Below are 26,771 nucleotides of genomic sequence, written 5' to 3' on the forward strand. Positions count from 1 at the left end.
TATCGTTTATAGACAGTTTTGTTACAAAAAAAAATAATCTACCACCTTTAAAGTTAGAGGAACGCTTGGCTCCGGCGCTGCGGGAAGTGCAGCCCTTCCGCCCTTGCGTGCGAAAGCACGCTCACTCATGCTCCGTTCCGCAGCGGAGGCTGGTCGCCTTCGGCGACCAGCCTCAGCCGCTCCTCTACGCATTCGTTCGCGCGCTTTCGCACGGCGGGCGAGGGCTGCCCTCCCTCCGCGCCTCCGCGACACAAAAAAAACACTCTAGGGGTAGGACAGACCAAGACCACGTGAACAGTGGGATGCTCCGATTCGGTTTTGGGTATTTTTCGAATTTCTAAACCTATATTCTAGCACGCAATGTTACTAAATATAAATTAATTTTGATAATATAATTTAAAATTATAGACCATAAATTTTGAAAATTAACTACATAGGTATTTATAAATTTATTTTAGTTCTATAGAATATTTTACACAATTGTTTGTTGAGAACAAAAACAATGAATTTGTGCTTATATTGTTTTAGAACGAAACAATAAGTGGCCTGTCATTTTTTATTAAAACGTCTATTTCTCAGTTGTTAATAAAATCGTGTAAAAACAATAACTTAACGTTTAAAATGCTAATATCAAGTGTGAAATGTGAATATAACATCTTAAAGCTACGGATCGAAGCATAGTTACCGCAAGTTGTATCGTTTGTTGATCTTGAAATCGAGATTATTTTTACGTACTTCTGTTCGAAAATAACTTATAAAGTTGCAAAACGGCGCATGAATTGCACTGCCCGCAGCGTTGGAGCTAAGGTGAAGTCAGACGCGGAGCTCAAAGGTATAATAATAGCTTTAAATTCTTCTTCTAACCTCAAAACTTTAACCATCGATATCTCCATAACCATGGGGTTCCGAGGTGGGATAGTGGTACCAGGGGTAGTGTTCACCACCCACCCACCCCCCATCCCCCCACGGTCCCGAAATTCGATTTTACCTAATCTAAATCTTAGCCCGTTGGCGCAACGGTTACAGCACTGGTTTGTGGCTGTTACGCTGGTGGTTGCGGGTTCGATCCCCGCACATGACAAACATTTGTATTGGCCATACAGATGTTTGTCGTGGTCTGGTTGTTTGTGCTTGTCTTTGTGGGTCTCCCCACCGTGCCTCGGAGAGCACGGTAAGCCGTTATCATGTACACCTGATAGGGATCGTTACTCATAAAAGGGAATATATGCGCCATCCCGCATTGGTGCAACGTGGTGGATTAAGTTCTGATCCTTTTTTTACCCGGGGAAAGATGCCTTTGCCCAGTAATGGGATATTACAGGCTAAAGCGTATTAGAAATTAAATAGTGACTGTGATTATCATTTTTTAAATTTTTGCAAGTATCTTTTAAAAAAAATGATCTTTAAAATAAATAAACTTCTAAAATAAAAGCCTAAGTTACTCCTTACTACATCAGCTATCTGCCATCGAAAGTGCCGTCAAAATCGATCTAGCCGCATCAGAGATATGATACAGCAAAAAAATGTACGGCTTAAAATTTTAAGCAGTCTTACTGAGGCTACTGCCCCAATCGGATTGTCAAATACATTCAGTACCCCGACATTACAAAAAATCGTAGCCTAATAATATGGCTCTCAAGTTCAAGTTTCCATACCGTCAGGTGCGTTGTACGCTTATTTGCTACCCTAGTCGTATAAACTATGAATTGAAACTTATTCCACTCACTGTCCCACTTTGAATTGTCGAGTCATGGTCGCTATCGGGATTCTATATTCAGGATCGATTTCAGTACATACTCTGCTAGGCACAAAACAGAAACGGATACAAACGGAAAAACAAGAACATACACCTAGACCAGAGTATAAGTAGTATATGTGTAAATACAAACATCTGCCCCGAGCGGTATCGAAACCGAGACCATTCGTCTATATGCAATCATGAGCACCTAAGCGGTAGTATATGTAATAACTAATAATAATAAATAAATAAAATAAAAACAAGAAATCTGACTTTGTTTTCTAAATTAAATCGGTTTGATTAGAAGCCGACTGACTTCCTAAGTTTGACAGTATTATTTTGATTTTTTAATTACCATAATTAATGCGTTTAACTTTCGTACACCAACAGATTTACTTGACGGATTTCACTTCTCGACTTTCTTTTCTAAAGTAATTTTTGTTTTCGGATTCCACTTGTTAATTAATAAATTTAGGCCGCTTATAAACACATTTTAACATCCTAAAAATATTGTAGTGGACGAAAGCTTGAAGTAAAATACTTATTATACTTATTTTTAGTCTATACTAGCTGACCCGGCGAACTTCGTATCGCCTAACAGTCGATTCTTTAATTTTATTATTTTTTTTTTTAGAATTTTTCTCTCCGTAAGAACCATCCTCGTACTTCAAGGAATATTTTAAAAAAAGAATTAGCGAAATCGGTCCAACCGTTCTCGAGTTTTGCGCTTAGCAACACATTCAGCGACTCATTTTTATATTATAGCTGCTTCGATAGACGTAGTGTTGTTGTGAACTGTCAAATACATGTCATTAAACTAGATTGGATAAATAAATATTTTTTTTTTATTAACAATCGAATATTTCTACAATATACTGGCCAGAGATGTAACGTAAACGAAATTTTGGATATGAATACGGAGACCAAGAATAATTTAATACTAGGTATATATGTTTCGTTTTCGGTTATAGATGTTAAATTATTTCAGATTATACGATAGTTTCGGATAGTTTCGGTTACGGATATTAAAATATTAAGTAATTGATAAAATAAAATAAAACTACGTAATGATTTGAATTTATTTGTGTAATTTGGTACTAAAATATGCCATGTAAATAATTATTAAAATTAATTAATTTTTTTCGACGAAATCTCGGAACGGTTTTCATATTTATAATGTGTTTTATTTAAACTACGTCTCTATCCAGAATTATCCGAAACTTTTGCTTCTTACGGATAATGTTTTTTTTTTCGGATATATTAGGTATAGTTTCGGTAACGGTTACGGAATTAACGTCCCTTATTCCTTAGAGTGAACTAATAGTAGGAAATAGGAATTGAATGAACAATGGACGTATTTCTAACTATTCGTGTTTTCTAGACCAAGTGTCGCGTTCAAGATAAATGATCAGTTGTAAATGTTCAATTTGTTGAGAGTTCGTTTTAAAATAACTGTCGTCGACCATTGTGTTTTATTTTTATTTTTAAATCTTGTAAACAAGTGAGTATGAAACTTTAAAAATACTGACTATCACCTTGCTTTCTGTTCTGCGGGTTCTGCGAGTCTGGATATAATATAATATTTGTATTTATATATGTATTATTTTTATGTAAGTTAATAGTTATAACAGACGGCTGTTACCTGTAACGATTTTTTTACATGGAACGTGATCCATACCACCTACAAATCCCCGAACCGAAGGAACGTAGTTACGAGTCGCACAGATTATACTATGCACAAAGATATATACATACATACATACACTTCAAATACACGCTCGTTATCGTAAAGTAATAGCATTGTAACCCATACACAATAAATTAGACATGATGCGAATAAAAATGAAGAAACGACTTTATGTCAAAAACGTGTGAATAATCGACGAAACGTCAATCGTACAGAGGCCATTAACCCTTGCAACAGGACCGTGACGAATCGTTTTAGAAAAATGATAGCAATAAATCAATTTCCTTGTAAATTGTCGTTCTCGATTTTCAAGATAATTGATGATGTTAATTTTGTTTTACTTATAGTAAAAGATACGGCTTCGCTCAAGTTGGATATAAATGGTTCATAAAAATTAATGTAACAATTTAAAAAAAAAACTATCAAGATATATTAAAAATTATTAATAGGTTAAAAAATCTTTTAGTATTATGATAGTCTATTACAATACTAGACTAGAAATTAAAGTAACAATTAATATCGTTTCATAATCATCTGCCACGTAAGGTAGAGTTAATTAAATTTTGCTATTAATAGACGTTAAAATGTCTATAATAGTGTCGTGAAATACAACGTAGGTTTCCATAGGTTATATGTGTAACTAAGGACCCCTCTCCTCTCAGTAGAATCTACAACCAGAATCTGAAGTAGTTTCACATTAAACAAAATTATTTTCGTAAAGATGAATAAAATCGATATATATATATATATATATATATATATATATATATATATACATACACATAAACATACAAACATTCATTTATATATATATATATATATATATATAAATGAATGTTTGCCTGTATGTTCTTTATATTATCGTAAAATGTGCATTTGATCATCTCATGATCTTCAGCAAAGTGTTGTGCGTGAGCCCACAAAGGTTTCCGAGTTAGTACGACCAAACCGACTTCAATTATATCGATAAATAATACAACGTAGGTAGATGAAAAAATAGTCAAGTAAATACGCATTATCAAAGATTACTTCAAAAGTTGTAATCAGATCTCGATGAAATTTAAATGTGACCACATGATAAACATCGGCTTTCGATTAAATTAAAAATCATCAAAATCGGTACACCCAATAAAAAGTTATGCGGATTTTCGAGAGTTTCCCTCGATTTCTCTGGGATCCCACCATCAGATCCTGATTTCCTTATAATGGTACTAAACTAGGGATATCTCCTTTCCAACAAAAAATAATTATCAAAATCGGTTCATAAACGACGGAGTTATCCCCGAACATACATAAAAAAAACATATATACGGTCGAATTGAGTAACCTCCTCCTTTTTTTCGAAGTCGGTTAAAAAAAATCTCATCATCACTGAATGAATAAATATTTGTTTAATAACAACAACAAATAAATTAGACAAAGATTAGCAAGATCAATAGATTTTGCAATTTATTTTTAGACATTTACTTTTGTATTATCTATGTGGGTGTTTGTTTGTCGAAAGGGAATTAAGAAATTCGTTTATATAGTAAGTTATTTATTAGTAGTTATCGGGGATTAGAAATTTAGTTTATTCTTTCTAAACACTTATATTATCACAAATCTCTTTGATGGGATGATTAGACATGTGAAGCAGCAGCTGCTGTAAGTATTAATTTAAGTAGGATACTGCACGATCTTACAAACACAGATAAATAATACTATTTTCAAGCAGTGTTGTATTCCTGTTGGTGAGTAAGGTTACCAGAGCTCAACGGGGAATTGGGGATAGGGTCGGCAAGGCGCTTGCAATGCTTCTGGTGTTGCAGGCGTCTATAAGCTACGGTAACCGCTTACCATGTGAGTCGTACGATTAATTGTAATTGTAATCTTCTAATGTCGAGGTACTACTACACAAGTCAAGCTGCTCCATATTTTGAGCAGGAAACTTCCTGCTGTGCCCTACCTCAGCTTAAAGTATAAGTATTCTTATCAATAAAGTATCGACAAAGGATTTACTTTATAGATAAAAACCTAATTGTCATTTGATAGTAACAGCCAAGAATCCTATTAGCTATATTCTCATTGATCTCCTACTGTGAGATCTCATATGTATCACAATAAAACGAATACATTTGCAATTTATTAAACATTCCTCAATATGGACTCGATAGTTCTACTATGTCCAACATGGTAATGTTTGGTATTACTGTTCATTTTTATAAAATTATGACATCAATTATCTTAATACATAAAATTCTTCTGTATGTGTGTTACCTAACTTCACCTAAACGTCTGGACACCGATTTGGTAAAAATTTTGTATGAACATTTCAACGGGTTCATGAATGGTTTGAAAACATAATTGTTACCGGTAGGTGGCGTTGCCGTCGGCATGTCACCAAACTTGATTTGTTGAAGAAAGGATTACATAATTTTGAGCGATGCTTTATATGTATAGTCTGGCTACAAAAAAAAAAAATTAAAGTTCGAGTATTTTTTTAAATCTAAAGCCAGCCAGGATAACGTCTGCCAGGTCCGCTAGTTGCTTACATGTTTAAATGTTTATAATTTAAATTACTAATTTTTTTTCATTTACCCTATAACACCCCACTGCTAGGATAAGCCTCTTTCTCCTGTCTCAAATATAGACACAAACAGCTTACTTGAAAGTATTCACATTACAAATAAAATAAATGCACTGCAAAATAAAATCTCTACAATAAATTTAAAATTAATCCGCCAAACTGTAGTGGAGCAGCATGGTCGATTAAGGCCCAATCCTTCTCCTACGTGGAGAAAGAGGCTTATGTCTAGCTGTGGGATGTTATAAGCTACATCCGTTCAATTCGATTCAGACATCTGAATATGCTGAGCTTAAAGTATATCAAACTGAATTTATTAAGTATATTATACCCACATACAATCTGCTTACTATTCATAACCTATTCTGTAAAATACACTTAACGAAATGTCGTAAAGGTTCTTACAGGCGTGTAAATGATGATAACAAGAGTGTACATTTTAAAATTAACCTTCTTTACATATTACATTATCCGTACACGCGTTACTCTCGCGTCATACAATTTTGACAAAAATGTGAAATTTTTTTTTTATCTAAAAATAGATCTCTCAGTACAGTAAACATCAGTCTCTTTATTTTAAAAAAATGATCCTTGAAAAATGAATTTTAATTTTGAAAATGAGAATTCAAAAGTGTGTTTATTGCCCACTTGAATAGTATTTTTGTTTCTGATTTTGTTATTTATGTGTTAAAAAAAGAATTTGCATAAATGACACGATTATTTATACTACTAGTGGTCGCCCAGCGTTCGAAATTCGACACTAATTAATTTAAATTATAAGTTGGAACATTATTAAGTTTCTGCTGTCAAAGACTTTACTTCTATAACAATACACAAAAGAGTATCTATATATGCGTGTGTGGTAGTGTGTGTAATGTTTTTTTAAATTAATTTAATGTATTTTTCATGCATTATTAAAAAAAAGTATTAGCATTCTGCACTCCCTTTCTATATAAACTATAAGTATACGAAATTTCATACTCCTCCGAATTAATATAAAATATATATAATATATATAAAGTTGTCATCTCAGTAACTACCGGTTCGAATTGAAAAAACTTTCTGTATTGCAGTCTTACCGAGAGAGGCTATTCACTATTTAGTACGTTTTTTGGGTTCCGTACCCAAAGGGTAAAAATGGGACCCTATTACTAAGATTTCGCTGTTTGTCCGTCCGGCCGTCCGTCCTTCTGTCTGTCACCAGGATAGCTAGACAGTTGAAATTTTCACAAATTATGTATTTCTGTTGCCGCTATAACTACAAATACTAAAAACAAAATAAAATAAATATTTAAGGGAGGCTCCCATGCAACAAACGCGATTTTTTTTTACCCTTTTTGCTCGATATCAACAACGGCAAAAGGTAGGTACTTGAAATATTCACAAAATACTCAGTTGTATTTTTACTTTAACACTAAATTATAAAATTAAAATAAAATAAATATTGAGAAAAAAAATTGTCTAAATATTTTACCTAGTCGATGGTATGGAAACCTTCGTGCGCGAGTCCGACTCGCACTTGGCCGCCTTTTGATTTAAAGTTAGTAATAATAAAACAGGTTTTATTTAATATTGATACACGTGGGGAACTATTAACGTAGGGACTTGGGATACTATTCGGATGATTAAAGAAGGGATTTGGTATAACGGATTATCAAATGATTGTATATAAGACCTTCCTTTGTAATATTGTGTGCGAAGAGCATTGGCTTACAATTATAAGCCAGATTTTAACATGATAATTCGCGTCTTAAAGGGACTTACAGAAAATGTTACACTAGTAAATCCCAAGGTTACCAGTTTATATTTAAAATGAATCTGGCTATTAAGATTTAAACTATATTAAAAGTAATAACTTAGCGTCTACCGTTCCAATTTTGAAAAAGGATGTCCATTATTTATTTATTTTTCTATTTTTTATTTACAATTTGATTTTAAAAGCACATTAAAGTGTGTATAAAAATAAATTTAATTTAAAAAAAATTTAAAAACTAAAAATAAAACTTTATTAAAAAGAAATTGAAATTTTTTGTAAATATTAAACTTTAACAAAACGCACAACAACAAGTAAGAAAGAAGTAAAGTAAAATAATTTAAATTTTTTAAATTATGTTGTAAACATTGTAGTATAACTCTTACGAAACAAATTAGGAAACGAAAGTTATAGAAGAATCTCAGTTAAACTGTATGAGAAATAAAAGTTTATCAACCTGACAGAGTTTTGGTGGTTTCAATAATCTATCTCTAATTTTTTTTTATGAGCGATTCTCTCACAATTCTTTATTCGTAATAGTCCGGATTTTGTATAGTAAATGAATCTTTTTTTATACCTGGATTGGCAAACAAGTTACCATAGTAAGCCTGTTGGTAAGAAGTTACCGTAGCTAATGGATACCTGCAGCAGCAGGTACATCACAAGCACGTTCAAGATCCTAGCTGCGACGCTTCCCAGAAATTTTGATTACCTAACGCACCACGGGCACAGGAACACACTACTAAGCAATATTATTTGGCTGTTATATTCTGTGAGGTTGAGATACTTCCTAAACTATGGTCCCTCATATTTTAAGCACAATATTTTTTGTCGCTTCCTGCCTCCATTGCAGAACCTCACTAATCGACTATATTTATATCGGTTGAAAGAAAATTACGTTTGTATCGAGTGAATACATACCGCTTTAGAGAAAATATGATTGTATCTCAATTATATTCTTCCCCAGGAACATGGGCATAATACTAATTGAAAGGAGTATTATGTAGCTTTAAGCTTAGGGTTCTTATCTAGTCGATATTTCTGACTGGACTCTATATCATTCGTACTAGAGAAGGAATAAAAAAATTGTAACTTCAAGTTTTCGATTACGCAAAGTAAACGTCACCTATCTGGGTATTCGCATGTATAATAAAATCCTACAAACGATTTGGCAATTGTCTGAGAATTAATATAAAGTTTGTGCTAAAAAGAAATTGACGATGCGTTGGCGCAACGGTCACTGCACTGGTTTGTGGCTGTTGCGCTGGCGGTTGCGGTTCGATACCCGTACAAGACAAACATTTGTATTGGCTATACCGATGTTTGCCGTGGTCTGGGTGTTTGTGCAGTCCTTGTCCCCACCGTGCCTCGGAGAGCACGTTAAGCCGTCGGTCCCGCTTGTTATCATGTACACCTGATAACGATCGTTACTCATAATAGGATATAGTATATCCGCATTGGAGCAGCGTGATGGATTAAGCTCTGACCCTTCTTCTACATGTGGAAAGCCAGCTTATGCCCAGCAATGGGATATTACGGGCTGAAGCTTAAAAATAAATTAGTAAGTATATAAAGTTTATTATTCGGTGCAGGATTACATAAATGATAAAGATGTGTGGATTTAATGACGCTGTATTTTATGTAATATATTGCCAAATTTGTATTACAGAACAGTAAATGCGGAGCTTCTTGCCGGATCTTCTCTGCAGAATTTACATTCCGAATCGGGGGTAACTTCACTTTTAACAATGATTAAAATTTTATATTTATAAAATAACTATTCGATAGTGCTTTTGAAGCCTATTTGAATAACGTTATTTTTTATTTTGATTTTGATTTTGACTGTATAGAAACTGACAATATATCGCAATACCAATCGTTATTTTTACTGACATTTATAACATAAAATACAGTTCCCGAAAAAATTATTCTCAAGGGCATATAAATAGTGAATTTGCATGTATGTGTTAAACTTTCGTAACCGAAATTTTCGTAACCGTGTAGTCGTAATATAAAATATATTTTTTTAACTCATTTCGCAGATTATTAAATAAACACGTTTCGAGAATGATATAAATTTCCAGCTTTATTAAACTACATTTTAATGTTTATTTGAGTCTTCGTGTCATAACGAAATCCCATAGCAACTTATTCTAATCTCAATCAAATTAAATATTTCCTTTTATTTGCCCACAGGGACCAATTTGCATCAGATTAGGAATTATTTTCAAAGTTTTATACATCATTTTATAATTATAAACGAAACGTTGTTATTTAAAAAAATATTATTGCAACAAAATTTCAAAATATTTATTGAATTGAAAATAAAATTTGACAAACTTAATAATTAAAACTAATCAAATCATTAATCCGTGAATATAAAGTAACGAGTTAATTACAATTACTAATATCGTTAATTAGTAATCAGTTGACGGCTTGACCTTGAATGAAATATTAACTTGTATTACAATTTAATACGAGAATATTTAATTCTTTATAAATATAACACTTAAACAATTAAAATTAAGTTTCAATGTATCGCGTACCTAATGTTACATTCTATATTGTGACCGTCGATATTTTGAACACAAATTAAAATACACAGTACATAAATTGTTGAATTTAGAAAACCAATAACTAACTATTGTTTTACAATGTTCGTTTTACCTTCGTTAGTTCTATTCAAGTTTAAAATATTTCAGTCAGTAATTTCAGTTTTTTTTTTTGTTTCCTTTTCATTTAAAATTATTATACATTTTAGACTTTTCTGTATATTTTTAAAGTAATCACAGTTTCGTACTGATAATGCCATTGATAGTTGTTTAATTTTTAACGACGCCTTAGCACAACGGTGATAGTTCTGACTTATATCTATACAAATAAATACAATTGGAGTGTCTGTTCGTAATATTTAAATAACCGCTTTTCAGTTAATGGATATGTATTTATATGCTGTACATATGCCAAAATAACATTTTTTTACAACTTTTGTCTGTCTGTCTGTTTGATCCAGCTAATCTCTGAAACGGCTGGATCGATTTTCGGACGGGACTTTCACTGGCCGATGGCTAATGTATTAAGTAGTAACTTAGGCTACTTATATTTTAATAATTTGAACACTAACATTTTTGTTAAATTCTACACGGACGAAGTCGTGGGCACAGCTAGTTGGTCATATGTTTGATGTTTGCCGTCGTTTCTAGGCGTATCTAGGCGTTTGTGTTTGTGTATTGTGTTTCCAAACCACCACTACCACTTCACGAGAGAATCCTAGTTGGAGCCGATGAGTTTGAGGCAGTAAAAAAGTAAAACTTCTTTAAGCACGCTTGAGTTGGGAAGTAAGCTGGTTAATGCGTGACGAGAGCGTTACGAAAAGTGTGATCGGGCGAGGTGAACGGAGCAAGAGAAAGAGGTGCGAGCACACATTTTCTTTCTCTTTTTCTCTTATAGCTAGCTACGTTTTGTATATCTATGATACAGTGCAGGCCTATTGTGCAGAAGTTTTACTTCACTCGCGTGGGGTAAGGTTTACTCGTTTTTTTATATTTTTTATAAGTGATTACCGTAGCTTATAGACGCCTGCAACACCAGAAGCATCGCAAGCGCGTTACCGACCCTACGTTCCATCCCCCAGGAACTTTGGTCACCTTATTGACAACAATTATTAAATATTAATTGTGTTACAATACTGCTTGAAAGCAGTATTATTTAATTGTGATCTTCTTGTTAGGTCGAGTTAAGAACCTCCCAGTCAGGCTCCTCCAGATTTTGAGGATGCACTTTGTTATACGTTACCGCAGTTAAGCCGTCTATATATGTTATATTATAATGCGTAATATAACTATTGTCGTTGACTGTGTGGCTACGGCAGTAAAGAATATAGCTTCCTCTCTTCCCGTGGGTGTCGTAAGAGGCGATTAAGGGATAACACAGTTTCACTACCACCTTGGAACTTATAAAGCCGACCGATGACGGGATAACTATCCAACTGCTGGCTTTGAAATACACAGACCGAAGACGGGCAGCAGCGTCTTCGGTGCGACAAAGCCAGCCCTGCGGTCACCAACCCGCCTGCCCAGCGTGGTGACTATGGGCAACACACATGAGTTCACGACATTTTTTGGCCCGAACTTGTGGAGACCTATGTTTAATAGTGGACTGTGATAGGCTGAAGTGATGATGATGATGATTTAGTGTCGGCTGTTGTTTTATTGTCTATAACAGGCATTAACTTCCCTATCTTAAGAACATAGACCGTGTCTATAGGCTACGGTAATCACTTACCATCAGGTAAAGCGTACGCTTGTTTTTCGACGCACTTGTATGTGAAAAAATAATAAAATGTACTAACCACATAAAATATACTTTGGTTTCATTTGTTTAGTAATTATTTTGTGAAACTATGTCCCAAAACGATCATTATAAACTTAAGATTTTAAGGTGAGTCAAGATATATTGGCGCAAGGGACGCTACATATTATACCCGTTGACAGCTTGTTAACGTGTATTAAATTACTTATTTTCGCTTAAATAGTTAAATAACACGTAAACTAAGTAGTTTTTCGTATAAAACTATTTACCGTGACAGCTGACTGATATAGAAATTGATGATTCACGTTTTAGCCTGTAAAGTCTAATGCTGAGCGTAGGCTTTTCTCACCGTGTGGATGAGGTGGTGAGGAGGATTAGATAATTGGCGGACATTGCGGAGTTGCGGATATATTATCTACTATGAATAAGGATTACTATTAGGTATCTATGATAACAGCCGGGACCAACAGTTTAACGTATTTGTATTGTATTGTATTGTATTGGGCTCGGTTTTCCGCATTTAGACACAAAGGTGGTCCATTAGGCGTGAAAAGAGGGCTGACTAGTTCAGCCAGCCCAGCTCCTTCCAGAAGCTCAGAAGCCTCCTGGGGCCTTCACAGGCTTCTCGGAGCGTCCTTGTTTCCTTAAGGCAGTTTAACGTATTCTCCGAGGCATGGTGGGGAGACCCACAAGATAGACATCTAAAGCGGAATGAAATATTTAATTCATCAAGAGGGAATCGAACCCGCTGTGCCGTCAGTGTTTTAGACGCGTACTTACCACACCACACCAGAGCGCTCGTTTTATTAAATAATATCTTAAATTAATTTAAACGACAAATCTAAACACGTCGAATAGCGACAAATAATTTGTAAATGATTTAAAAGAATTAATAAACACATTTGACTTCTGAATCGTAAATGTGCTTATCAAAGTATAAATTACAGATTTTCAGTCAGGATATTTATTTAAAATTATAAGATTACTAGCTGCTGCCTGCGACGTCGTCTGCGTGAACGCTCTTTACATTTCATATCTACAGAAAAATCTCATAGATGGCACTGCTTTAAAATTGTCTTGTCTACTTATATTCATTTAATTATGTTTATCGACTTAGTTACTTATATTGCGTGATTTTTATACTGTGAAGCTAGCTTATAGCATGGTTATTAACATAATAACAACAACATTCAAATATGCGTCGTTAGATTACACGTTGTTACAGAATGCGTTGAGGAAATAAAGGTTCACTGCTCGTTCCCGGTAGGTATAGCATGATAATATGTAGCCTATATGTTGACCCGCCTTCTTAACAATATTCGTGCCAAATTTGAAGTAAATCCATGCGGTACTTTTTGAGTTTATCCCGGACATACATACAGACAAACAGACAAAAATTCTAAAAACTATATTTTGGCTTCGGTATCGATTGAAGATCACACCCCAAGTATTCTTTTAAAAAAATATTGAATGTACAGTTTTGACTTTCCTACCATTTTATTATATGTATAGATTAGATATAATATAAAAACTAATTTTTAACCGACTTTAGAAAAGGAGTAATTTGTTGAATTCGTCTACATATTTATCGTTAAATTTATACTTAAATAGATAAATATATGGAATGTTATATCTATCTATCTCTTTAATACAATATACTATACTTAAAAAAAGGAAACCATTTTTGCGATAACTGTGTTTGCTCGCAAACGTACGAGGTAATACATCGTCGGTAGTCGAAAAAAATAATCATTTTTTTTTTAAATTATTTTAACTTATCTATACAAATAAATAAAATTGGAGTGTCTGTTTGTAATATTAAAATAACCACTTTTCACTAAATGCATATGGATGTATACACGATACATATACCAAAATAATATTTTTTTTTACAATTTTTGTCTGTCTGTCTGCTTGTTTGTTCCGGCTAATTTCTAATACGGCTGGACCGATTTTGACGGGACTTTCACTGGCAGATAGCTTATATAGTAAGGAGTAACTAATGCTTCTTTTATTTTAGAAATATATTTATTTCATAAGCCTGCGAACTGAACACTTTTTTGTTAAATTCCACGCGGACGATGTCGCGGTCACAGCTAGTAGAGCATAAAAATTCAATATACATTATTACGGGATTACTGAAAAAATGCACGTCAAGCCTTAATCAATTTAAATAGGACCACGGGATCAGCACCAGCTTTCAATAAAAAGAGAGTCATCAAAATCGATACATTCGGTAAAAAGCTTTACGGTAACACACATAAAAAAATAAAGTCAATCGATTCTATAACCTCCTCCTTTTTTGAAGTCGGTTAGAAATAAAATAGAGAAAATGCTTGAACCGTACAGACTCGCTCAGAAGTAGGTCCAACAGGTGGTGGGCGGTGATATGATTTTTAGGTTACTATGTATATATATATATATATATATACATACTAATATATAATAATAATAATAAAAATCATTTAATAATAAAAATCATTTATTTCTATAATCTTAAGTACAAATCATCACCGAGTCTTCCCAGTAAGTAGTCAGAGACACTTGTATTGGGAATGACTCGCTACCTCCCTTACGGACGACTAAGACTATAGTACACTTAGCATTTTAACATTTTAAACTTTAAAATTAAACTAAGTGTAAGTGTTCTGTGTGAGTGTGTGTGTGTGTGTGTGTATGTGTGACTGTATGTGTGTGTGTGTGTGTGTGTGTGTGAGAGTATGTGTGTGTGTGTGTGTGTGTGAATACGCAGTCTTATCTATGATTTTTAAGTAAAGCTGAGTAGAGGATCATTGTACGTCGTATGACTTGTGACCAATAGCAGCGGTAGTGAAAAAGTATATTATAAACTGATTTTGGCAATAAGGTTTTCAACCTCAACAAAAGTGAGAGATTGCAACCATCTAGTTAATCTTCCTTTGCATTTATAACTTTGCATAGGGTATATATTAAGTATTTTGTTGACTCTGTTATACACGTAGGCGGACTGGGCAATATATTGTCTTCTAGCAAAGGCTGTACGAATTTTGCATGAGGGAACTACAATATCCCTTCTTCTTCGACTGGTTGGTTTGACATAAGTTAGAGATTTGTGGCACTGTAAAACGAGATTTAGAATATAGAGTTTCCTCACCGATAGAAGACCACTAATTCTATAAAGAGATTCAGTTGGAAATCTTAAAGGCTTAGAGTACATGACTTTAATAAGAGATCTCTGCGCTCTCTCCAGATCAAGAAAATAAGTTTTGTTTGCACCTCCCCAAATCGAGATGCAGTAGGTGAATATTGATTGTGCCAGAGCTAAGTAAATTTTATTCTTAAGTTTATTGGACTAACCTGTTGCAAGGACTTGAAAACCCACGTGAGTTTCCTGGTTCGATTAATTAGCAAATTCAAGTGGGAGTACCAGCTAAGCCGTTGGTCTAGTATGATACCTAAGTATTTCATTTCCTTAACTTTTTCAATGGGTGGACAGTTACAAATCGAAGCACCAGGTACTGGGCAGCAGTGTATTTTGATTTTATATTTGCAGTCTGGCTGCGACGAAGAATAAGGAGTGAAACAGATATAATGTGTTTTCTGAATATTAAGCGTTAGTAGGTTATCCCTAAGCCAATTAGATATTTTAGTTAAGCCTCGCTCAGCCTGAGCATGTATTATATCCCAAGTTTTACCCGTGAAGACAATAGCGGTGTCATCTGCGTAGGAGATTATCGTACCCCCGACATCTCGAAGATTGCATAATTCGTTAATGTATATTAAAAAGAGAGTTGGACCGAGGACACTTCCCTGGGGGACACCGAAGCTGACTCTGGCTTTATCACTGTGATAAATATCAATTTTTACCTCCTGGGTTCTGTCTTGAAGGTAACTTTCAAAAAGGGAAAGCGCAATATCTCTAACACCGATACCCTGCAGTCTTTGCAGGAGAATAGGGAAAGAGACGGTGTCAAAAGCCTTCCTCAGGTCTAGAAAAACAGTCAGGCATTTATTACCACAGTCAACCTCCTTCACTATGATAGAAGTCAGTTTCAGAATAGCATCTTGGGTCGACAGACCCTTCCTAAAACCATATTGTGATTTAGATAATATTTCAAATCTATTTAAGTAACTAACCAATCTGTTATTAAGTAACTAACCAATCTGTTATTAAGCAACTTTTCAATGATTTTAGAGATTGAAGTAAGGACGGAGATTGGCCGATAATTGCTCACATCTGTTTGGTCTCCACTCTTGTATACAGGGGTAACAATAGATCTCTTAAGAGCGCTGGGGAAGACACCAGTTTTAAAACAAAGGTTTGCAAGATGACATATGCAGGGAGCAACAAAGTCTTTAGCATGTTTTAAAAAGGCAGTACCAATCCCATCCCAACCCGGTGCACTTCCCGAGTCAAGACTCATTAAGACACTATGCACTTCCTCAACATCAGTGTCCAGCAATACGAAGGATGATGGAAGAGTATGGTAAAAAGAGGGAGTAACAGAGCCATGACCATATAATCCAGCCTGTTTGATAATAATGTCAGCCAGATTTGCTCCAACAGACACAAAATAATTATTTACAAAGTTAACAGAAGCTATTTGTTGCGGTTTAGAATTTAGAAGAGCCACGTTATTCGTCTTAGGAGGTTTATATTGAACAATATCGTTTACCGTGGTCCAGAATTTTCTTGGGTTATTGACAGATTTGTTAATGAGTTCACTGTGATATTGCCTCTTTAGCCTATTTATAATATTAGTACAAAAATTTCGAAAACGTTTATAAGTAATTTTTAATATTACATTGTGGGGGTCTTTTCTAAGCCCTAGCTGCATATTATTTCTAAGCCTAATACATTTTAAGACCCCGGAAGTTATCCAAGGTTTCAAAATCCTGTTTTTATTTTTGAAGTGTATTAATTAATATATATACATATATATTTTAATAACAATAGTTTATTAAACATTATAGAAGATAGGTTAGTATATTAATATAATATCATTACATAGTATAAAACAAAGTCGCTTCCCGCTGTCTGTATGCTTTTTAAAACTACGCAACGGATTTTGATGCGGTTTTTTGTAGTAAAAAGAGTGGTTCAAGAGAAAGGTTTGTATGTATAAAACATGCATAATATTGTAGAGGAACACTGATAGTTTTAGAAACCGTGCGAAGCCGGGGCGGGTCGCTAGTATTATAATATGAGAAACATAAATGCGTCTTGAGTGTTTGCTCGGAAACGAAAAAAAACCGACTTCAATTACATCGACGAGTAATACAACGTAATAAGACGAAAAAATACTCAAGTTAATAGACATTTTTAAAGATTACTTAAAAATACTTGTCAAATCTCAAACAAATTTAAATAGGATCATGTGACAACCAGCAGCTTAAAGAAATAACCATCAAAACCGGTACACACAGTATAAAGTTATGAGGTAATCACATAAAAAATACAGTCGAATTGAGAATCTCTTGTTTGAAGTCGGTTAAGAAACAGTGTTTTTTTTTCATTTGCGCAGTTAGCGCTTTCAGAACTAAGATTGTGAGTCCGATTTCCGACCCAAGTCTGGTAAAATATATTGATTAAATAAAACAAAAATCGGAGACATTGAGTTACACACGACCCTTTGTTTACGTTAAACATCGCAGTCAGCCTGTAATATCCTATTGCTGGGCATAGGCTACCTTCTCCGTGTAGGGGAAGGGTTGGAGCTTAATCCACCACGCTGCTCCACTGTGGATATGTTCCCTACTATGAGTAACGATCGCTATCAGGTGTACATGATAACATGCAGGACTGACGGCTTAACGTGATACCGAGGCACGTTGAAGAGGACAGACATTCAAACCGGAAAGAGATATTTCTACAAATACATATATCCCTCCCGTTATTTATGTTAAAAATATTTATGAATATACATTTATTTGTTTCAGTTACCAAGTATTTGTTTTTCATACTGAAAGTTTTTGTTTCAATAGCTTTTAATATATTAGAAAAAATTACGCCTTTCCTGTGCCCCTTGGGTATATTTTGTTTCTCGCATGTTTTCAGGCAGTTATCTCTTTATCATTTATGTATATTATAGCCTTTTTAATGTGACGTAAAACGCTAATACAAATAAATACCAATATAATACGAAAATGATTTTAATATTGACCATTTGTATTAATTAATATTGTTACTACAAAGTTGAATTAAATCTTTCTTATGTAATATATTCAAAAAATGTAACATTGTGTGACATGGGGTGGAGAGAGGTCCAAAATTTTGTGACATCACATTTCAAAATTATTTTTCATATCTGTTGAATTGATGTTAATTTTATTGAAAAACTAGCTGACTCGGCAAATGTTGTCTTGCCGCTAAACGCTATTTAAAAATAGGGGTTGGTGGTAGAAGGGTGAAAATTTAGGGTTGTATGTATTTTTCAACACCAAATCATAATAAAATAAAAAATAAATAATTTATCAAAAAATAAAAAAATAGGGGTGGACTACCCTTAACATTTAGGGGGATGAAAAATAGATGTTGTTCGATTCTCAGACCTACCCAATATGCACACAAAATTTCATGAGAATCGGTCAAGGTGTTTCGGAGGGGTTTAACTACGAACACCGCGACACGAGAATTTTATATCTATAATATAAAAATGAGTCGCTGAATGTGTTGCTAAGCGCAAAACTCGAGAACGGTTGGACCGATTTCGCTAATTCTTTTTTTAAAGTATTCCTTGAAGTACGAGGATGGTTCTTACGGAGAGAAAAAATTTAATTAGTATTTAAGAGTATTTGATTTAGGTAATTAAGTACATATTTATTGTGCTTTTGTCTGTGCTGCGATATTTTAAAATTCTTGTTGTTTTTGTTGTAATCAGAAAGTTTACTTTATATAAATAAAAGCTGTAGCCGTAATTTCGTTCTCTATTTAAACTTATTTATTATAAAACTATAGAGTAAAAAATCATATGCCAAAATTAATAAAAAAAAAATGCAAATCCAGAAATGATCCATTAAACACGTGATCTTTTTAGCAGCTATTAACCTCCTCTTGATAATATAAACCCCCCCTCAAGATCAACAATCACGTGTATTTCTTTTTTGAGTAATGTATATTGAAAATTTCAGAATATCATTTTTTAATACTGGTATAATCTGATTAAATTTCTAAAAATTATATAGGCTGTTTTTTGTTTAGGAATTGCGCGCTCAACGAAATAAAAATACACGTGATATATCATTACAGTCAATACCACCCTTATAATATATCGTGGTTTTTACGACCCCCCCCCCACTTTTATAACCTTAAGTGATTAATAGACCTCAACTATACAATAGTATCAATATAATAGTTATCATTTGGGATTATTATATATATAAAAATTTTAGTTTTCATCGCTTCACAGCGTACATATTAAAAAAAATTATAGTATGAACTAAGTTTTAGTCGAATCAATTGTGTACTTTTATCTTGATGACTAAAACAGAGTCTTAGAGACGAAAAATAATTTAAATAATTGTGTTTGCTCGCTAACGAAAAAAAAACCGACTTCAATTACATCGACAAGTAATGCAACGTAAGCAGACAAAAAAATAGTCAAGTAAATACGTGTTATCAAAGATTACTCAAAAAGTTGTCATTAGATCTAAATCAAATTTAAATGAGACTACATGACAATCGTTAGCTATGAATTGAAGTAAGAATCATCAAAATCTATAAACCCAGTGAAAAGTTATGCGTTTTAATACAACGTACTTAGGTCGACGAAAAAATAGTCAAGTAAATACGCATTATTAGATATAACTCTAAAAGTACTTGTCAGATCTCAATTAAATTTAAATGCGTCTCATTTGGTCCAAATGAGACGCAACCCAGTCAAAAGTTCTGATGAAAAAATATAATCGAATTCATAACCTCCTTTTTTGGAAGTTAGTTAAAAGTATATTTCGACCTCTGCATTGTTTACATCCAGCGTAACAATTTTTCAAAATATATTAAATGTACAGAGCAGTATCTGAAAGCGATTTATAGTGCCTAAAGGCTTACGAATTAATTCGTTACTACAATTGTATTTTTTTACCTAGCTGTGCCTGCGACTTTGTCCATGTTTTGGGTATTTACATACTAACGTGATTCTGTAACTTGGCATAACTTTTTTATTTATGAACGGATTGACATGAAACAAACACTAAATTTTAAGCTAAGCTTACCACTATAGTAGTGAAAACCACATCTAAATCCATTTCACAGATAAACAGACAAAAGTTCTAACAATAATTGTTTTGGGTGCTATTTGCGTTGATAAAGGTCCCAATAATATTTTTCTCATATATCTGCCATGTACAGACAGCGCGATACGTTACATTTTTATCATATGTATTAATTAATATTTCAGTAATGTAACATACGAATACGAAATGTCATATTACTAGGCAAAGACTCTTTTATTGGGTAGAAAGATCGTCTAGTATTTTTTATCACACTTTTATTACTAATACCAAAGTAACTCGTCTCTCTGTCACGTTTTCACGCCTACATCTCTGAATAGAATGTGATGAAATTTGGTACCTTAATAGAGTACACATTAGGAAAGTAAATAGAATTTCTATCGCAAAAAAAGGTTAAAGCGGTTGATAGAGGGGGTAAAAATTTGTATGCTTCTATTAAAAACTAAACGCAGACAACGTCACGGGTAAAAGCCAGTTTTGTCCTACTAATATTATGAATTCGAATATTACTCTTTCATACAAAAACTACTGGACGTTTATTGAAACTTGGTACGTTAGATGAGATAAAAAAACAATACATATGCCACTTTTTGTCCCGACATTCCCAGATCGGAAATTACGCGGCTGAAGCCGCGTGGCACAGCTAGTGCGGTTAAAAATCACTAAATAAGTCGGAACATTATGCTCGAGCTATTTTTCCTGTTTGTTGTAATCGTTACAGTAGATAAAAGGTCATTTCCCGAGTTAAGACACCATCAACTAAACAAATATTATTATCAGGCGAAAATATGATAGTGAAAGTGATTTTATGTGGCGGATTACCTACATGTTAATATTGTTTGTTTTGTGACTATAGCAGCTTCTTTTTACCCTTGCCGAATGCAAAAGGCGTTAAAAAATACATCCATTGTCTCTTCTTCACGTTTTAGCTTTTTTTTTATTTAGGTTTTGTTATTTGTTTAAAATATTATGATTTTTAAATAACAATGTATAACGGAATATGCGATACATTAATATTGCAATATATATATTAATTAAAAATTATTCAATTTAAATAAGTTACGATCACTCACTTTATCTGCACGTTTAATTTATTAGCCGACTTCCAAAAAAGGAGAAGGTTCTCAATTCGACTGTATTTTTTTTATGTATGTGACTTCAGAACTTTTGACTGGGTGGACCGATTTCGACAAAAATTTTTTTAATCAAAAGGTGTGTGTATATATATTTAAGTATATAAATTTTATCGAAGTCTGATAACTACTTTTTGTGTAATCTTTGATAACGCGTAGTTACTTGACAATTTTTTCGTCGATCTACGTTGTATTACTTGTCGATGTAATTGAAGTCGGTTTTTTTCGTTTGCGAGCAAATACAATTATTTTATCTGTATTTATGATCATATATTTTACGCTGAACGTATAAAAGTTATTGTTAAATAGTGGATTCAGTAAAATTATTTAGTGGATATTTTATTTTTGACACTATCAGCTGATTAAATAGAAACAAACTTTATATTAGCAGCTTTAAAATAAAAACTTAAATATCTTATACGTATATAAGTTTTATTTCGAGTAATTTTTAGTAAATTTATTTGATAAATGCATTTTCGCGTCAGACCAAAACTTACTTTTGTCATATGAAAAACAAAAAATTCGCAAAAGTTTGAAATCACTCAAAAACCGTTGACACTTTTTATATTTAAATTAAAAAAAACACATTCAAAATTGGAACACACAAAAATTAAAAAGTTGAAAATAAGAAAAGTCGTCAACTAACCGGCCAGTGTTATCGCGACCAGGGCGGCTGCGGTCGGCGTCATCGTGTACTCGAGTGCCGCGCGGAGCCTCCGGGACCGCCTTATAGGGCGCGCCGCCCTACGCCTCCGTAAACACGCACATGCACATATTATATTTATAGTCACCACAAAAACATGTTTTGTGTGAATAAATAAAAATAAATACAAGAAAAATAAATCGCGGCCATATTTTCTACATAACAGATTACCTGTGAACACTTTAGAATTTAATATATTGTACGGAAGGTATACATAAGAATAATAAGTTAGTCAACTAAAGTAGCCCAATGTACTCGAGCGAGTGGAGTGTCTTATCTTTAACTTCAGTTACATTATGTAGTAATGTGCTAAAGTCAATATTTTTATTTCAAAATTGAGAAGCTAGATTTATCACGTGGTTTGCGCCGTTTTTAAAACGTTTTCTGGTTTATCTTAAACAACGAATTAATTTAAAAAAATAATAATAAAATCTTACTACTTAGTTAGTTACGACAACATATAAATGTCTAAATAAATATGTCAAAATATAAATATATCCATTCAATTATGTATCCTTAGCTTTTAACCGACTTCCAAAAAAGGAGGAAGTTCTCAATTCGACTGTATTTTTTAACCGACTTCCAAAAAAGGAGGAGGTTCTCAATTCGACTGTATTTTTTTTTTTTTTTTTATGTATGTTACATCAGAACTTTTGACCGGGTAGACCGATTTCGACAAATTTTGTTTTAATCGAAAGGTGGTGTGTGCCAATTGGTCCCATTTAAATTTATTTGAGATCTAACAACTACTTTTCGAGTTATATCTAATAATGCGTTTTAACTTGACGCTTTTTTCGTCGACCTACGTTGTATTATACCGCATAACTTTCTACTGGATGTACCAATTTTGATAATTCTTTTTTTGTTAGAAAGGGGATATCTCTAGTTTGGTACCGTGATAAGGAAACCGGGATCTAATGATGGGATCCCAGAGAAATCGAGGGAAACTCTCTAAAATCTGTAATAACTTTTTACTGGGTATACCGATTTTGATAATTTTTAATTTAATCGAAAGCTGATGTTTATCATGTGGTCACATATAAATTTTATCGAGATCTGATAACTACTTTTTGAGTAATCTTTGATAACGCGTAGTTGCTTGACTATTTCTTCGTCGATCTACGTTGTATTACTCGTCGATGTAATTGAAGTCGGTTTTTTTTTCGTTTGCGAGCAAACACAATTATTTTAATGTATGTTACATCAGAACTTTTGACCAGGTGGACCGATTTCGACAAATTTTTTTAATCGAAAGGTGATATGTGTCAATTGGTCCCATTTAAATTTATTTGAGATCTAACAACTAAGTACTTGTCAATGTAATTGAAGTCGTTTTTTTTTTTTTCGTTTGTCTGCAAACACAATTATGTTGATTGCAATTAGTTAAAAATTATTTAAGTGTAGATACTTATATAGGAATTTAGTGGAGAAGTAATGAAATATCCTTAAAATGTTCATTAATTTTTTTAATTTAAAATAAAGTTACTATATTAAAAATATAAATTAGATTGATTAAATGAAAAATATGAATTATTGACATCTATCACAATTTTTTTTATAAAAATATAAAATCAACAGATAGTTAAGCTTTTAATATTATAGACACACATACTTTTTACATCACATCATCACATCAGCCTTTCGCAGTTTTTGACGTGACCTCATGTGTTTTGCCCATAGTCACCACGCTGGGCAGGCGGGTCGGTGACCGCAGGGCTGGCTTTGTCACACCGACAGTGGCTTTGTGACACTGCTGCCCGTCTTCGGCCTGTGTATTTAGAGGCCAGCAGTAGGATGCTCATCCCGCCATTGGTCGGCTTTTTATGTTCCAAGGTGGTAGAGGAACTGTGTTATCCGTTAGTCGCCTCTTACGACACCCACGGGAAGAGTAAAGTTGGCTATATTCTTTATTGCCATAACCACACAGCTAAATACGTCAATTTATTATAATTTTCTTTACCATCGGTCGCTGGGTAAGTTAAAAATTTATCTTACAAATAAATTATTTTTACGTTTTATTAGAAGTTAAAACGGACTTTAGTTAAAACCTGTTTCATCCCTGACACAAATTTCTATACATATAAACGTTTGACAGACATTGAGTTAAAATATATATATACTCGTATATACCTAGGATAATTTTTATCAGTTAGATATTGCTATCCTTCAGATAGCCGTATCAGTAACCGGTAAAACACACATTTTATTTTTCTATTACATAATTTGTCGTAAGAAAATAATAAACAAAGAACAACAAAGCTTAATCTATTGTATATATAGTTATGTTTATTAAACAAACACATGTATTTACTTCATAAAAGGAGCAATCTCTTTACAAATAAATACTAAGACATCATGATTCATGCGGAATTCATTTTATCTCACAAACCGAGTTATTTCATGAACACGCTACACTCAAGTGTTTTGCGTCTCCTGTTCTTATTTATTGCATTGTAGTTTTTGGAGTTCACTCTTTAAGAATTGATTTCCATATAAGGCCCCCGGTATCGAAGAAATATGAGGAGTTAAATCTACTGAACGAATGACCTCGTTTGTGCGTCATCTATCGGAACCTAATAAGGAATTTAGGGTATTGATATGGTATTAATCTTTTTCTTAGACTAGTAAGCCTTAGTTGTGCCTATTTAGGCAGCCGATCTAAAGGAGTAAACACCAGTCATGCGACGGAGCTGACACACACAGACTTTTTTAATATATTTTTTACGTTTTAAATGATGATGATGATGTGTTATATATATAAAAGTCTCACTCACAAAGGTCCCGACTAGGATTTATTTGTGTGTCGGCGGTCCGGAAACACAATACACAAGTACAAACGCCCAGATCCTAGGAAATATCTGTAGGTATGTTCTATAGAAATAATAATCACCACATACACTTCAGCCTAATACAGTCCACTGCTGGACGTAGGCCTCCACAAGTTCGGGCCAAAAATGTCGTAAACTCATGTGTTTTGCCCATAGTCACCACGCTGGCCCGGGGGGTTGGTAACCGCAGGGCTGGCTTTGTCGTACCGAAGACGCTGCTGCCCGTCTTCGGCCTTTGTATTTCAAAGTTCCAAGGTGGTAGTGGAACTTTGTTATCCCTAGTCGCCTCTTACGACATCCACGGGAAGAGAGGAGGTGGCTATATTCTAACTACCGTAACCACACAGCAAGAAATAATAATTTGTACACCATTTATAGAAAAATTTCATAGGAAATAAAGGAAGATTTTACCATGGTATCATTAGGTACAAAGGGCGACCATGTCGCAAAAAAAGCGATCTCCTCCAGACGACCTTAGAGCAGAGGAAATAGTCTACTGTCTGCGTAATAAAACATATCCATACATAACACATTCTGTTTTAAGTTGCTTAAAATTGTATAATTTTAAACAATTTGCCATAAATTAGAAAAATGTGTAGCATCGCTCAATCAGCCAACAGTTTAATCAGATCATCAAAGAACTTTTTATTTACTACACTACACTAACACTACTTGGAAGCAGTATTATTTATCTGTGCTCTTTTGTAAGTACCTCAAGTACTACAATATTCTTGTGTACATTTTTAGGAAAAAAAAAAATTTCCTCCTGTGCCTTATTTCTATAAAAAAGTTCTTTATTGAGGCGATATAGACGATTCGTTTCATTATTAATAAAAAATATATAACATTAAAATATAATTAGAATAGAATTTTTTTTTCTAGGAAATATCTTTATACAGAGCTTATTAAGCGGAAGACTAAGTAATATTAAAAGAAGATATTCACGCTAAGACAGCAATATCTACTCATTAAGGTTTTTATAAAACTATAATACTTTTAATACAAACTATTTTTTAATATACCTACATTTAATTTTTTTAAATTTTAATTTAAAAAAAAGGAAATTAATGTCATAATCATTGATATAAAAACTTTTTTGGGGAAATGATTTCTCATTACGTATAGGCCATAACGATTTCTGTCTTATTCGGGATACTTAAATTTAGAAATATGTAATTGTAAATGTAAGACCATTATTTTTGCTGTAACCAAAGATTCAAGATTGATAACAGTTTGATGCTGGACGTATGAGAGAACAGATAATTATCTGTTCTCTCATAAAAAAATGAGAAATTACATGGTAAATTGTGCTTGTTTCACTTCAAAAAAAGAACTTAAACTGTTATAACAATAATTTGTCCCTTGGCACAGGCTCTAATTGTCACGTTCATGTTAACATCATAGTGTGATTAACGACGTGAACCTCCACTCACTAAATAGACGTCATTGATTCCATTATTCACAAAATGTAATAATTTACGTTAACAATAATTGTTACTTTATTTCAAATACGAGTAGTTTAAAATTAGACTCCAACATAATTATAGACACACGACATATATATAAATTACGCTTCAGTCTATAATATCCCACTGCTGGGCATAGACCTCTTTTCCTATGTAGGAGAAAGATCAGAGCTTAATCTACCACGCTGCTCCAATGTGGGTTTTTTTTTTTTTTTTATATAACAATATATATCCACGGGCTCATAATGCCCGTGCTTTTATTATTCCAATATTAGTTTGTTAGTTTCTATAACTTGGTACTTACACATGCAACTTAGAGGACTAATTAAACTAGACTTAGTATCTCTAATCCTACGTGAGTCCACCGACCAAAAATTT

General features: G+C 33.4%; 1 long non-coding RNA gene across 1 annotated transcript; it reads left to right on the top strand.

Moving 5' to 3' along the window:
- The first annotated feature begins 648 nt into the window (after window positions 1-648).
- Window positions 649-15,982, top strand: LOC123661122. The gene is made up of 3 exons (XR_006744301.1): window positions 649-832; window positions 1,104-1,105; window positions 15,971-15,982. It is a non-coding gene; the product is annotated as an uncharacterized LOC123661122 (long non-coding RNA).
- Window positions 15,983-26,771: the final 10,789 nt, after the last annotated feature.

This window comes from Melitaea cinxia, chromosome 16 (genome assembly GCF_905220565.1).
Source record: "Melitaea cinxia chromosome 16, ilMelCinx1.1, whole genome shotgun sequence".
NCBI classification, from domain to species: domain Eukaryota; kingdom Metazoa; phylum Arthropoda; class Insecta; order Lepidoptera; family Nymphalidae; genus Melitaea; species Melitaea cinxia.